The 17,705-nt window shown below is 35.6% G+C and overlaps 1 long non-coding RNA gene across 1 annotated transcript in view; it reads right to left on the bottom strand.

Moving 5' to 3' along the window:
• The window catches only part of LOC113266163 (uncharacterized), a 404,629-nt gene extending 388,032 nt beyond the window's left edge, over positions 1-16,597 (bottom strand). The window contains exon 1 of the long non-coding RNA XR_008957146.1: positions 16,415-16,597. This is a non-coding gene — a long non-coding RNA (uncharacterized LOC113266163). The remainder of the gene's footprint in view (positions 1-16,414) is intronic.
• Positions 16,598-17,705: the final 1,108 nt, after the last annotated feature.

Here is a 17,705-nt window from a genome sequence, read left to right as displayed (position 1 = left end):
CAATAACCTTGGTTTTCCTCACCACAGTTTCATGTATTTTCCATTTCATTCTCCAAGAGATTATAAACATTTGAAAGAAAGGGATCATGTTCTATTTCACTTCCATATCTCCCACTTGATAATTGATGGTTAACTAGGTGTAATATCACATTAGTTTCTACTGTATAATCACGAGACTCAAACTCTCACATTCTTTTTTTTTTTTTTTTTAAGGATTTTATTTATTTCTTTGACAGAGAGAGACAGCCAGTGAGAGAGGGAACACAAGCAGGGAGAGTGGGAGAGAAAGAAGCAGGCTCATAGCGGAGGAGCCCGATGTGGGGCTCGATCCCAGAACGCCGGGATCACGCCCTGAGCCGAAGGCAGACGCTTAACGACTGAGCCACCCAGGCACCCCAAAACCTCACATTCTTTGATCAGCAGATTGACTTCAATTCAGCTGATCAGACTGGGATTAACTACACAGCTCTCCATCAGGATGCATTTTATCTGGACTTATATTCAAGCTGTGGGTTAAGTTTAGATCTACTCCATGTGCTTTTCTTCTGAGGCTAAGCCTGAAGGGCAGCAGCTGAGATCATTCTCTTCTTGTATTTTTTATTGTATTTATTATTTGTAAATTTGTAATTTTATTAGTATTTATTACTAGGATTACAAATTTTAAATGTACACTGGTTAAATTTAAAGGTAAGCCCTTTAAAGCACTGAAAGTATATCTTGTAAAAATTGAGCTGGGAAAAAAAGTGCACTCAGGTACTGCATCATTTTTCTTCTAATTTTGTAAGGACCACCATAAATCCATTGATATATCAATGCCTTCAAAATATGCAATTAAAATATTCTGAGTTCAGATATTATGGACATCCATAGTTGCCCCAAATGAACATTTAGAAACACAGAAGGCATTAACCACACACATACAGGTGAATATTATTAAACAGAATAAATCATCGACTGCAAATACTTTGTATTCCCTGCTGTAAATCACTGATTCATGTTAGAATGATGCATTATTTTAATCCAAAGTGAATTGTGGAGGCATGTCTAAGATTTATATGATAATCCATGATAAATACCAGCAGAGGTAAGGATGTGCCCTGAAGCATGAAAATAAATAACTATGGAAAAGTATTAATTTTATTTCTGTTTAGTTAGATTTGTACAATTCAGTATTTACAGACTATGTTTGATCAAAATATTATTGGATTTTTTAGTAAAACTATTACTGAAACACTAGAAGCCTTCTTTTTTTTCCTGACAAACTATTAAGTAGTTCTGGTCTCCATGTTTTTATTATTTCATTTATATTATCATCTACAACAGCTAAAAGTAATCTGTAGTGAAAAAAATTAAAAAGTGAGGTTTTATGAGTGTGAGGCATTAACTAGGAAAGCCCATGTAGGGTCTATTCTGAATAAAGCTATCATGAATATTTTTGAACATTTCTTGAAATATGTGTGTACATTATCTATTGATTATATACTGAGAAGTGAAATTGCTTGGAGTACTAGTCGGCTAGGACTGCAATAACAGGATGTTACAGACAGGGTGCCGTAAAAAACAGACATTTATTTTTTCACAGTTCTGAGGGTTAGAAATCTAAGATCAAGGAGCTGGGTGAGTTGGGTTTTTGGTAAGGCCTCTCTCCTTGACCTACAGACATCCAACTTTCTCTTTTTTTTTTTTTTTTAAGATTTTATTTATTTATTTGACAGAGAGAGAGAGAGAGAGAGCCCAAGCACAAGCAGGGGGAGTAGCAGGCAGAGGGAGGGGAAGAAGCAGGCTCCCCGCTGAGCAAGGAGCCAGGTGCAGGGCTCCATCCCCGAACCCCAGGATCATGACCTGAGCTGAACGCAGTCCCTTAACCAACTGAGCCACCCGGGTGCCCCCAGATGTTCACCTTTTTACTGTGTCTTAACACAGCCTTTTCTCTGTGTGTGGGCATGCGGTGTCTCCTCTTGTAAAAACACCAGTCCTATTGATTAGGGCTCCACCCTTACAACATCAGTTAGGCTTAAATACCTCCTTACACACCCTATCTCCCAATGCAGTTGCGTTCAAGGTTAAGACTTCAAACATATGAATTTGGGGGAAACAATTCAGTCTACAACACTGGGGCATGGTATCTGTGTTTTTGCTTTCTGTTTTTTAGAGGTTTTTTGTGTGTGTGTGTGTGGTTTTTGGTTTTTTACTTTTCCAAGTATGCATTTTAACAGCTTTACTGAGGTATAATTGACATACAAAAAACTCCACATATTTAACGTATACAACTTGATGAGTTTGGACATACGCATACACTCATGAAACCATCACTGCAGTCAAAGTGTTAGACATGTCCATCACCTCCAAAAGTTTGCTTGGGTCTCTTTATTCTTGTTGCTTTAAGAACACTTAACATGAGATATACCCTTATTAAATTTTTAAGTGCACAATATAGTATTGTTTTTTTTTGTTGTTTTTTTTTTAAAGATTTTATTTATTTATTTGACAGAGATAGAGACAGCCAGCGAGAGAGGGAACACAAGCAGGGGGAGTGGGAGAGGAAGAAGCAGGCTCACAGCAGAGGAGCCTGATGTGGGACTCGATCCCATAACGCCAGGATCACGCCCTGAGCCGAAGGCAGACGCTTAACCGCTGTGCTACCCAGGCGTCCCACAATATAGTATTGTTAACTATAGCCACAAAGTTGCAAAACAGATCTCTACAACTTATTCATTTTGCATAATTGAAACTTTATACTAGTTAAACCCCATTTTCCCCTTCCTCCCACTCCTGCCAACCACTGTTCTATTCTCAGCTTCTATGAGCTTGATTATTTTAGACACCTCATATAAGTGGAATCATTTGTCCTTCTGGTTTATATCACTTACCATAATATCTTCCAGGTTTATCTGTTGTCACATATAACAGAATTTTCTTCTTTTTTAAGGCAGAATAATATTCTGTTGTATGGATATACCATATATTCTTTATTCATTCATCTGTTGATGGACATGTGGGTTATTTCCCTTGCTTGGCTAATGTGAATAGTGCTGCAATGAACATTGGCGTGCATGGCTCTCTTTGAGATCCTGATTTCAATTATTTTGGATATACACCCAAAAGTGGCATTGCTGTCCAACAATTTTAATTGTATTTTTAGTGCAATTTTTAATGTATTATTAATAATATTCATTGACTATAATTCATATACTCTAAATTTCACCCTTTAAAAGTACCATCTTCTCATAGATTTGTCCCATATCCTTTGAAGCCATACCTTTTTTGTTTATTTATTACAGTTGGCCTTGGTTTATAATTATATGTATCTATCACATCTCCTCTACTCATATCCTACATGGCACTTTTATTTTTTTTAACTTCTTGTGGTGAGTAGAGTTGGCACACAATGCTACATTAGTTTCAGGTGTACAACATGGTGATTCAACATCTTTGTACGTTACGTTATGTTCACCACAAGTGTAGCTACCATCTGTCACCACAGAATGCTACTGCAATATCACTGTCTATATTCTCTACGCTATACTTTTTAAATGAGATTATCACCTTATAACTGTCAAGATGGCTAAAACTGAAAAGACAAAATAACATGTTGGCAGGACGTGGAGAAAAAGAACTCTTGTGCACTGTTGGCTGGAATGTCAATTGGTGCAGCCATTGTGGAAAACAATATGGAAGTTCTTCAAAAAATTAAAAATAGAAATGCCATATGGGGGCGCCTGGGTGGCACAGCGGTTAAGCGTCTGCCTTCGGCTCAGGGCATGATCCCAGCGTTCTGGGATCGAGTCCCACATCAGGCTCTTCTGCTATGAGCCTGCTTCTTCCTCTCCCACTCCCCCTGCTTGTGTTCCCTCTCTCGCTGGCTGTCTCTATCTCTGTCAAATAAATAAATAAAATCGTAAAAAAAAAATGCCATATGATCCAATCATTCCAAAGAAAGTGAAAACCCTAGTTCAAAAAGATATACGCACCACTATGTTTATTGCAGTATTATTTACAACAGCCAAAATATGGAAGCATCCCAGTGTCCATCAACAGATGAATGGATAAAGACGTGTGTGTGGCACATACACACATATACGAATATTACACAGCCATCAGAGATCTTGCCATTTGCAACAACACATGTGGACCTAGAGGGTATTATGCTAAATGAAATAAGTTAGACTGAGATGACAAATACCATATGATTTCACTCATATGTGGAATCTAAAAAATAAAGCAAATGAATAAACAAACAAAAAAGCAGAATTAGACCTACAGATACAGAGAACAAACTGATGGTTGCCAGAGGGAAGGGCATTGGGGGAAAGGCAAAATGGGTGAAGAGGAGTGGGAGACACAGGCTTCCAGTTATCGAATGGTGCCTATGTTTTTGGTGAAAAAGGGATATTTTCAAATTACTTGGGAGCTTTTTGGATTGAGGTGGGCAAGACTCTTAGATCTGCAGGTCATAGTTTTATGGAAATATAATTTCTGCAGGACCTTATTTTGAAGCTTTTTAGTGTCTTTCCTGTATTTTAGAAATTAAAATAAAAAAGCAACATACTACATTACTCCTCATAGATCACCACAGACATCTGATAGCCCTACTATAATAGCTACAACTGTGCCCCAGTGTCCACTCCTAGTATACAACAGAATGTGCCCCACTGTCCAAACTCAAACATATGTTACTACTCCACAGGTGACCTAGCTTGAAATATACCTATTCAGAAAACAAGACAGCACAGAAGATACTGCAATCAGCATTAACTTAGCCAAAGGCAGCAGAGGTTCTGAACCTTGGCTCAACCTTGGCTGCATATCAAAATCACCTGGGGAGTTTTTCAAGTCCCTGGCCTCATTCTTAACCCCAGACAAATTAAATCAGAATCTCTGCAGGTGAGAACCACACATCAGCATTTTTTAAAATTCCCAGATGATTCCTATGTGCAGCTGAGACTGAGGGCCACTGATACACAGCTCAAATAACTGCAGTTCACATAAGGATAATTTTATTAAATCTGATTATTCACTCAACATTATTTTTAGACTCTTGCTATACTACTCCCTTGCATGCAAAGCACAGCTGGTAGTTACATTAATGTAAAATATTTCAAATTAACAACCTATATTCAAAGGATAAATGTGTCTTATTAATTAATGAATCTTATGTTCTATATAAGAAACGTCCCACTCACAGGTGGTGCCAAAAAGATTAAATACAAGAAAAATCTTGAAATCAGAATTTTTAAATAAAGTATATTTAGCTAACTTTCTCACTTTCAGAGAGAGAAGTTATACATAATCAAAAAATAAGACGATAATAAACCATGTGGTACTAAATTAGAGTCAGGATCATCAGACTAAACTAATGTTCAGCTTAATAAGATCGACAGATAGCAAAACAATTTAGATACGTTCTTCTCATAGGTTATCATGTCTACATATATATTTATAGTCTGTTTGCAGACAAGGCCTAAAAACAATGACAGTCCAACAACAAGTATACCCAGCGCCCAGAACTCAATACCATTCTTTAATAAAAGGAACCAGGTTCCTTGGAAAAATTACTGGTTCTAGGGCTGGACAAGCAAAATACAAGATGAGCTTTGAGCATCTTATAGTACCAGAAAGTAAGGAAGTACTCAAAATGCAAAGGAATGGGGACATGTTATAGAGACAAAAGATCTAACTATAGAGAACTCCCAGTGGCTAAAGCTGGAACAATTTGAGCAGCAAAAGAAATAACAGTATTAAATTATAACCCAAAGTAAAAAATAAATATACATGAGTCCATACTGAGTCCATACATAAATACATGAGTAAATAGCTGGTAGAGAACAGATGAATCTTTCTTACAGAAGAATCCATTTAATATATGCAGACACTCCCACTTCCAGGGGGTAGAGCTTGTAACACATACACACACGTGCACACACACAGACACACACACTCTAGGGCAGGCTTGACTTAGTAATCCCATGCTCCAAAGAACAGAATAGGAAAGGTGTGAAAAAATAACTTTACACTGGAGAAACCTAGCAAACAGTACTTTAACCAAGTGATAAAACTTAATATCCCCAGTGATGTCTGGTGCATATCGCGTACCCCCCCTGATATGATGTGATAAGAAGGGCACTTTACCTCTGTGGTGTTCTTCTCATAAACCCATAAACTCAGTCTAATCATCAGAAAAACACTACAAAAATCAGACTGGAGGATGTCCTACAGGATACTTCTTGTCATTCAAGGCCATAAAACAAAACACAACAACAACAAAAACAGGAAAAGAGTAAGAAAAGTGTCACTGACCAGAGGATACTGAAGATACATGAGAACTAAATGCAATGTGGTACTCTGAATTGGGTCCTGGAACAAAAAGAGAACATTAACGGCAGAATTGGCGAAACTGATATTAAAACTGTAGTTTAGTCAAAAGTAATGTACCAAGGTCAGTTTCTCAATTTTGAAAAATATACTATGACAATGTAAGATGTAAACAATGGGGAAAATTGGACAAGGGGTATATAGGACCTCTCTGTACTATCTTTGCAATTTTCTGAAAACCAAAAATTATTCCAAAATAAAAGTTCATTTAAAAAAAAACTATGTAATTGCAGAGGTTTTCAATTTATGCAATTAATCCCCAGTTTCTGATTCAGCAGTCTGGAAGGAGTTTGAGAATTTACATTTCTAATAAGTTCACAGGTGATACTGATGTTACACTTTGAAAACAATTCCTCCATAATAAAGAATGTGAAGAAGAAAAAATAGCCTTGACAACTAGTACTAATAGCTAGGCTACAATGTTCCTACTTAAACAGTGCACATACACCAAAATAATTAGAGTCACTGAATCCATAATGAACAAGACAAAAACAAAAACAAAAACATTTCATAATAGCATTTTAACAGACAAAAACTAGAACTCAGTGCAAACCATAAAAATGATGAAAGATTTTCATCTCTTAACATTAGTAACTGTTTCTTTGTCCATTACAACTTTAGCCCCTCTCCTTTTTTCTGCCTCTTATATAAAAATTACTAAGTTAATCATGAAATAACTCCCACTTTCGTACATGACTCAATCTAGCAAAAACTCCTAATATAAGCCCAAATCCTGTAACAACCTCCTCTCCTCCCTCCTCACCCTGGCATATCCTTTGACTGAAACACCCATATTTTCCCAAGGTGTTCAGTCTCCTCTCCTAGAACAAGTAATAAACCCAAAACTGTCTGACTACAGGTGTGCTTCTGCTGGTCTTCAGTGGACAATGACAAAGGTTACCAATAAAGTGGGAACGGAAAATATATATATATATATTCAAGTATATATATCTACTTGAAATACTACTGTATACACTACTGTATACTGAATACTACTGTGTACACTTAAATACATGTTACCATTATTAATATTAGACATAACCATTGTACAAGTAGAGGAATAATTCACAAAGGATAAAGAAGAAAAACAATCAACTAGATTTCTAGTCAAAGATATTGTCAAATTGAGAATATTATTTGAGGTTTTTTTTTCTCAATGCAAATATAACCAATTAGTTATCAAACTATTTGTAATACTTTCAATTAAAGCCATATACTTTTCCCATGCTACTCAATGGAAAATCCCTAATTAATAATGTTAGTATAAATATTAACTAGTATTAATATTAGTATATACATTACATAATTTAATCAGTTGTAAATTTCATCTCTCAAAACAGAAATTCAATATTTTCTAAAATACAAATAATTTCAAGTGACTCCAAATTCCTAATATTTTTATTTTTTTTGTTTTCAAAATAATTTTTCTTTTTTTAAATATTTATTTATTTATTTTTAGAGGGAGCGAAGAGACAGAGAGGGAGAGAGTGTGCACAGGCAGGAGGGGGGAGGGGCCCAGGGAGGAGGAGAGAGCATCAAGCAGGGGCACTCCTTCTACTCCTGATATGTTAAATATAGAAACAAACATTATCTTTTATAATTTTAAATAGGAACTTCTCCTGCAAATCACTCTTTCTTTCAATGACTATGTATAAAATAATAAAATAATATCTCAATAGATAGCATCTATACTAATTTGATACATTTATTTTTTATTGTGAACAAGTTAACAATATTAACTTTTATACCCTAACAATTGCATGAATACATCCAAATCTTTATTATGTTTAAACAGTTAAATCTTTTATATATATTTTTTGTTTTCTTGTTTACTGTTTTGTGATAAGGGAATACACAAATTATCTAAATAATTTAAAATATTAGTGAATTAAAAAAAATAATGTTAGAATCCAGTTAAGAAGTATGAGATACTGTTTGATAAATATTCAATGACTGGGTTGTCTATTACTCAGTTTTACACATTATCACTATTAAGCTACCCAATTTAACTTTGCAAATCATCCCTATACTTTGCCCAGCTATTTATCACCTACGAGAATTAAAGAGCATATACTTTATACCATCATATGCTTAAATCACCTCATTTCTGTTGAATCACTCAGGAGGAGGATAGATGGCAGAAGCAGGTTGAAAACAACAGAATTGATACGAAAACTATAATAATATTATATATTAAGAGATAATACAGGCCATCAAGACGTTTTCATCTTCATCATCCCCTCCCCACAGAAATACAGGAAGATCTATAACATTCTTTGAGAAGCAAAATAGTTGATGTGGAAATACTAACCTAAGTTTCAATTTCTGGAAACAGAAATAGAGGATCAGGAAGAAGAAAGTTCAGATAAATGAATTCTCTCCTAATTCCTATGCAAATGTTTTGTTATTGTTTTTGTTGCTTTTCCCTATAGTTCTAGATGTCATTCTTTGCACAGACTTTTAGTAACGGGCAAAATACAGCCTTTTCTATTTTAACACTTTAAAGAAAACACAATATGAAATTGTCTCTGAACTATTACAGTGATAATAAATAGCATTTATTTATTTACTATGAGTGTTTACTGTGCTAACCTCTTTAAAAGGATTTTCTCATCTAACTCTCACAGTAACACTGGAGGGCATGTACTATTATTTTCCCTGTTTTACACCTATAAAAGCTGAAAATCACAAAGTCGAAATAATGCCTAATTCCACACAACAAGTAATTTATAAATCCAAGTTTCAAATACAGTCATTGTGGCTCCAAAGCTATTTTCATTTGATTAATCTAACTTTTGAAAGCATAACATAAAACTCTATCTTAATTATGATATCATAATTATATCTAGAAATCATTGAAGCTTACCATGAGTATGAAAATATGCTAAATGCCTTATATGGATTTCCTTATTTAATTCTTAAAGCTGTGGCGTTACTGTGACCATTTTTTAGACAAAGTAACTGAATGAAGACTTTGGAAGGTTAATTACCTACACACACAAACAAATGAAATTAGTTTGATTTGTTGATGTTCATTAAATTAGATGAGGCCCCTCAAAGGGAACAAGACAAGTTCCTTGCTTAGGACGCATATGGAAAGGGAAATGGGAAGGTGAAAAGTCTGCCATCCCAGAAAGATTCAAGAGGAAAGCAAGAGACAGAAGCGTGACAAGGATAAATGGTCTACATTACAATTCTGGCTCACTCCTGCCTGTGACTAGTCATGTCAAATAACTTTAGCATCCCCCTTCTGAAAGTAAGATTACTAGCCTATACTTTATTCCATAAGATACTGAAGATCACTGATGTCCAAATACTTTCTTTTCTTCTCATTTGCTGCATTATATTTTAAAGAAAATGCACAGTACCATTTAACTAAACTGTGTTTAAGGGGATTTCAGAGTTCATATTAATCCTTCATTTTCTCTTAATGCTAATGGAATAACCTTTTTGGTTCAAGGTGACATTTATGAATTGTACATCTCTGAAAGTTTTATTTAAGATGATTTAAATGGCACATATCATCTTTGGTACTACATTATCACTGCATATGTTCGGGCAATAAATAAGATAACATACGTAGTAAAATAACATGACATCTCACTTGCGCATAATCGCTAGCATGTGTAAAGTACTTGGGTAGGCATATAACTCTATGACATGTGGAACACTATTATTATACTTTTATAAATGGGGTAGTTGAATCTAAAACTACATTGCCCAGTGTTAGGAAAACAATAAGAGGCAAAGCAATGGCTTGAACCCTTTTCTTATAAAATCCTGTGCTTTATGCACAAAATGATACTGTTCACTCAAAGAGCAGAGAATGGGCTCAAATAAGTACTGAACTCCCCATTATAGGATGTGTCCAAATACAGGCAGAAACACTCTTTGACAGAGAGGACAGGATTCTAGCTATAGATGGACTAGGTAGTTTCTAAAGTACCTCTTAACTCTGAGAGGCCGAGTTAGATTAAATATAACATCTTGGTGAAGTATGACAATCTCTGTCGTGTCTTTGTCGCTCTCGGGTTATTACACCTGACATTGCAAATTCAGGATCTTCACCTGAAAGAGTGGCTTAAATTTTGTTGTTGTGCTTTGGAGTTTTTAATGCACTTTTACATACGTGATTTCATTTCATTTCTGCCACAACCCTGTGTAGTAGAGAACACAGGTGTTTTAATTTGTGTATAATAAATTCAAAAATTAAGTCCCTGCAAGGAAGAAAGTGGCTTGGCCAGATTTCCATAATTAATAATTCATAGGATTGAAGGTAGACTTTATTTCCCCTACATTTTCTGCCTTTGAGGTTTGTACCTGATACAATAATCCTCCCATTTGCCTTAATTTTTCCAGGAATAAAAGAGAAACTTCTTTAAAAGCTACATTTCTCTTGAAATGTCCAGTGCCTATTAAATGTCACTTTGTTATCTGTAATTTTATGCTTGCTCTATACCAGGAAAATGCAAACATTAACCAGGTAATGAACTGTTTTATCTCTGATGCCAAATAGTCTACGTTCTATTTGCCTCCTTTTAAATTTGCTGCTTCAGTGCTTTGTGGAGAGACCTGGTCTTAATCTATAAGAGCAGGCTGCCAGCAGTTAGTTAGAAAACAATTTCCTTTAGCCTTTGCATGGCTAGCGTTTTATATTTGAAACGGTATTGACATAACACTTATACCATTTGATAACTCAACTACCCTGACAAGAGAAGGTAACAAGGAGAGAAAGGACAGCCAAGAATGTTGCAGGCACTGCTCTCTAATCAGGTGTTGCTACAGAATGAGCTGGAAGCTTTGCAGAAAGGAAACCACCATGAAGAGTCAGCTTGTGTAAAACTGGGGAACATCTGTAGCTAGGTGGCCTCTGTAGCCTGTTACTATGTTGCCAGTGTTCTCCTACAGACTCCCTGATATGTTCTCTGCAGTTAAGAGGCATAAGGGCTCCAGATAGAAGCAAAGCCAATTCTACATTATTGAAACTTCCTTTTCTCTCAGAAGAGAGAATCTGTTTACGTTATTGTTCTGAGAAAGAACAATAAGCACACATGAACACGACCTGATTCCTCACCTTTTAACAGCACACATAAGCCTCTAATCCTCTTAGCTCTACGGCTTCTTTTAATAGACCTATGCAAGCTCTACACTGTGGTGCGATGCCATTCTAACTTAATAAGGGGCAAAAAGTCTCCTTTTTTTACGCAAATGAAATCACCATTGAGCACTCAAAATTGTAGTTTAGCAGATGCCTCGAAACTGCAGGTTGGTAATAAAGGTGAACATATGGGCAGTCGCCTCCAGGGATAGAAAGCTTCAGATGCCGTGGGGAACCTTGAAAGCAGAACAAATGCTATGCAGTGGAGGGGCCCTGAGTTGCCCCACCCTGCATGTTGAGTCACATTTCTCTGAGGCTGTTGTGTTTCCTGTAGTTTAACAGTGTGCCAGCACCTGACCCTACAGAGGGGACAACAGCAGAGCCTGAGATAATTGAAAATACTAAACAACAGTAGAGCTAATAATTATTGAAGTACGTGTCATTTTAAGTACTTTAAACACGGAGAACCAGAAAACCCAAATCAAGCAGGCCTGAAAAATTAGGAGATTCATTATTTCATAAAATCAGAAGCTTGGAAGAAGAGAAGGCTCTAGAAATAAGACACTCAGTGAGATCATTCTGCTCTCTGCTGTCTGCCTCAGCACCGGCTTCATCCCAAGGCTATACCACCCCTCCTCCCCACAATCGTTACAATATGATCTCTGCGGCAATCAAGGAGTCAGTTAAACAACAACAACAAAAAAAACCCTGTCACTCTCACCGAAGAACTTAGCTGTGAACATCTACATTTGCAATGAATCTCTTTAGAAGAACATTAAAAAAAAAAAAAAAAATCAATTGTCTTGTGGCCTTATAGGTGGGAAGAGAACTTTCGGAGGGCATTCATTCTGTGTAAGCACATTACTTATAGTTTATTATTTAAAGCTTGAAATAACTCAGCAAAATAGATACTATGAACACAGAATACATAGATAAAATAGTTGAGGCTCCAATGGAATTAATAACTGGCTGTAAATGTACTATCATCACGACAGAATTTCAAAACTCAAAAGCTGGGATTAAAGCAAATGCTACAAAGTGCATGTATGGAGGCACACGTACACACACACATACACACACACACACACACACACACAAGAAAGAAAATTCTCGTCTTGGGACAAAGATTCATTTCACTAGGGCAACCAGAGATCCTTCACTGGGATATAAGAGGAGGAGGAAATGGCTTTTTATTAATGGGACAAAATCAAAGAGGGATAATTTGAGCTGGGAATTAAAGGAAAGACAGGATTTAGGATAGGCAGAACTGGGAAGGGCACTTGAAAGTAAGATTTGCTTGATGAAAATAAGCAAGTGGGAAAGGAGGGGTTAAGTTTGCTAAATGAAAAGTAATCCATTCTGTTAAAATGTAGGATAATCACAATGAGCCAAACACTTCTTACGCACTGCTTTACATTCTTTCCACTCATCTCATATTTTGGCAATGACCTAATTCCAAGCGTTTTTACCCAGCATAGGGCCAGCTTCTTGTAAGCGTAACTCAAGTGTACTGCCTGGCTGCCTACTGTGAACCTCTTTCTGTCCCACGGCTTCTTCAGAGGCCTGGAAGTCAGATAACTGCAGAATCCTTAGGCACTCAGGTACTTACAACTCAGAGGCCTGGAGAGAGTTAACAAGTAGAACAATTCTTATCCAAAAAGTACTAAAGACATTGGCTAAATGTTTATCCCTCCTACTCTTCCAGTTGATGGATTTTTAGCTACATGCCACAAAGTTTCTCAGAAGTCCTATAATCGTCTGGGCATAGTCCCCAACTGCAACTCTAATCTCCTTCCATCCTATCCCAGAATTCACACATCTGTCTCTCCCAATTGAAATATACGAAGTAAACAATTCAAGCAAAGCAAATAGTGGTGTCATTTAGAGAACTTAAATAAGCTAGAGGAATATCCAATACTGAAGAGAAAAAACAAGTTTGTTTATAGATTTATTAAGTTTGAAAAGTAAGTTATTCATATAAAGCTACTAATACAAATGCATATTTTCATTCATAATGGAATTCAATAGAAAAAAAATGTGTGGCAATGTCACAAAGAACGGTAGCTGAAGTGACCTAATTAATCTTCAGTGGAAGACTATAGAGAGAGAAGGCCCAGCACAAAATGTGGAATAAAAGAAAGAATCGGCAGAGTATGGAAGAGATCTAGCCCTAAACCAAACTAAAATTGGTTTTTAAGAGGGAGAAGGTAATCAACAGGCATAAATGTTAAAGAAAGTCAAAGAAGGAAGGATTACAAAAGATATTCTATTAGAAGACTATGATAACTTTAATGATTTGAGAGTGGAATTGCACTAGGGCGGCAGTAACATAATTCATATTATAAAATTTTGAAGAGTAAGAAGGTAAGAAAGTAAAATTATATAAATTCTGGTCTTTGCAAAGGTTTTCCACTGAATGAACAGAAATGTAGCAAGCAAAGGAATGGCAGTTTTGAGACACTGGAAGATATATGCTTGTTTGACATACAAGGGAAAGGATCTAAAATAGAGGGAAAATTCAAAAGTACAAGAAACATAGCTGGTTAACATTAAATCATGTTCCTAAAGACCTGGATAATGAGTAGCTCTCAACACAGAAATGGGTTAAATGGTTTACCATGAAAATGAGATGATATACAACTTTCTCTGAGGTAATATATCAAGAAGACAAAATGAGTAAATGTTAAAAAAAGAAAATATATATATATATATATATATATATATATATATATATATATTAGGTAAAAAGAAAACAAGAATATGAGGGTAATCACATTTGGTCACATTGATATTTGAAGTACCTTTTTAAAAAAATAAATAATTTAAATTTCATTACAAATTTAATAATGGCCTTACCAGAAATGTTAAAGAGACTCCTTTAGGCTGAAAAGAAAGGGTGCTAAGTAGTAACAAGAACACATACGAAAGAATAAATTCCCCTTGAAAGGTAAATATATAGTAAGGATAGTGGATTAATCATTTATAAAGCTAGTATGAAGATTAAAAGACAAAAGTAGTAAAAATAACTGTGATTACAATAATTAGTTATGGGATACACAAGATGTAGGTAAAAAGATGTAACATATGACATCAAAAACATAAAATGTCAGGAGAGGGAGAGTAATAATGTTGAGCTTTACAATGGGGTCAAACCTAAGTTGTTATCAAGTTAAAACAGACTGTAGTAGATACAAGTTGTTATATGTAAGCCCCATGGTAACCACAAAGCAAAAAGTTATAGTAAATACACAAAAGATAAAGTAATATAAGCATACCACTAAATAAAGTAATCAAACCCCAAAGGCAGAGAGCAACAGAAGAAAGAAACTGGGAAGATCTACAAAAACAATCAGAAAACTATTAACAAAATGGCAATAAGCGATTCCTATCAATAATTACTTTAGGGGTACCTGGGTGGTCCAGTCAGTTAAGTGTCTGCCTTCGGCTCAGGTCAAGATCCCAAGGTTCTGGGATCAAGCCCTGCAAGAGGCTTCCTGCTCAGCGGGAAGCCTGCTTCTCCCTCTCTACCCCTCCCCGCCACCCCTCCCACTCATGCTCTCACTCTCTCACTCTGCACTCTCTCTCTCAAATAAATAAAATCTTAAAACAAACAAACAAACTACTTTAAATGTAAGGGGACTAAATTCTCCAACCAAGAGACAAAGAGTGGCTGAATGGATTGAAAGAAAGAAAAAGAAAGAGAGAGAGGGAGAGGAAGGGAGAGAGAGGGAGGGGAGGAGGGAAAAGAAAGAGAAGACAGATAAGACCCATCTATATGCTGCCTACAAGGATTAATTTTAGATGCAAGAACATACACATACTGAAAGGGAAGGGATGAAAAAAGCTATTCCATGCAAATGGAAACCAAAAGAAAGGTGGAGTAACTATAGTTAGACAAAACAGACTTAAAAACAAAGATGGTAATAAGAGACAAAGAAGAGCATTACATGATGATAAAGGAGTCAATCTCACAAGAAGATACATTTATAAATAGTTATGCACCCAACATAGGAATACCTAAATATATAAAGCAAATACTAACAGACCTAAAAGGAGAAACAGACAGAAATACAATAAAAGTAGAAGATTTAATACTGCACTTACATGAATGGATAAATCATCCTGCCAGAAAATCAATGAGGAAATCTGGTCTTAAATGACACATTAGACCAAAGGGACTTCACAGATATCTATAGAACATTACATCTAAAAGCCACAGAACACATTGTTTTCAAGTGCACATGGGGCTTTTTCCAAGATAATCATGTACCAGGCATAAAACAAGTCTTAGTAAATTTAAGAGAACTGAATTTATATCAAGCGACTTTTCTGATCACAATGGTATGAAACTCCAAAATTAATTACACAAAGAAAACTGGAAAATTCACAAACAGGTAGAAATTAAAGAACATGCTACTGAACAACCAATGGGTCAAAGTAGAAATCAAAAGAGAAATCAAAAAATACCTTGAAAAAAATGGAAATGTAACATATCAAAATCTATGAGATGCAGCAAAGCAGTTCGAAAAGGGAAAATTCATAGTGATAAATGTCTACCTCAAGAAAAAAGAAAAGTCTCAAATAAATAACTTAACTTTATACCTCAAAAAAACTAGAAAAACAAACAAATCCCAAAGTTAGTAGAAAGAAGGAAATGACAAAGATTAGAGCAGAAATAAATGAAATAGAGACCAAAAAGACAATAGAAAAGATCACCGAGACTAAAAGCTAGTTCTGTGAAAAGATAAACAAAATTGAAAAACCTTTAGGTAGATTAACTAGGAAAAGGAAAAAAAAAAGGAAGAAGAAGAGGACTCAAATAAATAAAATCTGAAATGAAAGAGAAGTGCTATCACAGAAATGGGAAGGATCGTAAGAGATTACATGCCAACAAATTGGACAACATAGGAAAAATGGATAAGTTATTGGAAACATACAACCTACCATGACTGAATCATGTTGCAGTAGAAAATCTGGGGGTGCCTGGGTGGCACAGTCATTGGACGTCTGCCTTCGGCTCAGGGTGTGATCCTGGTGCTTTGGGCTCAAGCCCCACATCAGGCTCCTCTGCTGGAAGCCTGCTTCTTCCTCTCCCACTTCCCCTGCTTGTGTTCCCTCTCTTGCTGGCTGTCTCTGTCAAATAAATAAATAAAATCTTAAAAAAAAAAAAAAATGAAGTAGAAAATCTGAACACACTGATTACTTGCAAGGATAGTGAATCAGTTAAAAACCTCCCAATAGACAAAAGTGCAGGACCGGAATGCTTCACTGGTGAATTCTACTAAAAATTCAAAGAAAAATTAATACCAACCCTTCTCAAACTCTCAAAAAAACAGAAGAGAAGGGAACTCTTCCGAATTCATTTAATGAGGCCAGCATTACCCTGATAACAAAACCAGACAAGGATGCCAACCACAACCACAACAACAACAAAAGGAAAAGAAAAGAAAATTACAGGCTAATATCTACAATAAACGTAGATATAAAAATCCTCAATATAATATTAGCAAACTAAATTTAATAATTCATTAAAATGATTATACCCCATGATCAAGTGGGATTTAATTTGGGGATACAGGGATGATCTGACATCTGCAAATCAGTTGGTGTGATACACCGTATCAACAAAATAAAGGATAAAAATCATATGATCAATCCAACAGACACAGAAAAAGCATGGACAAAATTCAACATCCCTTTATGATAAAAACTCTCAAAAAGCAGGTATAGAGGGAATGTACCTTACCATATAAAGGCCATATGTGACAAGCCCACAGCTAACATCACAGACAAAGGGAAAAAGCTAAAGCTTTTCTCTGAGATCAGGAACAAGACAAAGATGCCCACTCTCACCACTTTTATTCTATACAGTATTGGAAGTCCTAACCAGAACAATTAGTCCAAAAAAAATAAAAAATAAAAAACAAAAACAGAAAGAAAAGGCATCCAAATTGGAAAGAAAAAAGTAAAACCATCACTGTTTGCAGATGATATATATAGGAAACCCTAAAGACTCCATCAAAAAACTGTTAGAACTAATAAACAAATCAGTAAAGTTGTAAGATACAAAATCAATACACAAAAATCTGTTGCATTTCTAGTTCTTAAATAAGAAAACAGTCCCATTGACAAATGCATCAAAAAAGAAAAAATACCTAGGCATATATTAACCAAAAAGTTAAAAGACTTGTATATCAAAAACTAAAAGACATTAACGAAATAGAGGAAGACACAA

This window comes from Ursus arctos, unplaced genomic scaffold (genome assembly GCF_023065955.2).
Source record: "Ursus arctos isolate Adak ecotype North America unplaced genomic scaffold, UrsArc2.0 scaffold_37, whole genome shotgun sequence".
Lineage (NCBI taxonomy): Eukaryota > Metazoa > Chordata > Mammalia > Carnivora > Ursidae > Ursus > Ursus arctos.
This window is presented reverse-complemented; position numbering and strand designations above follow the sequence as displayed.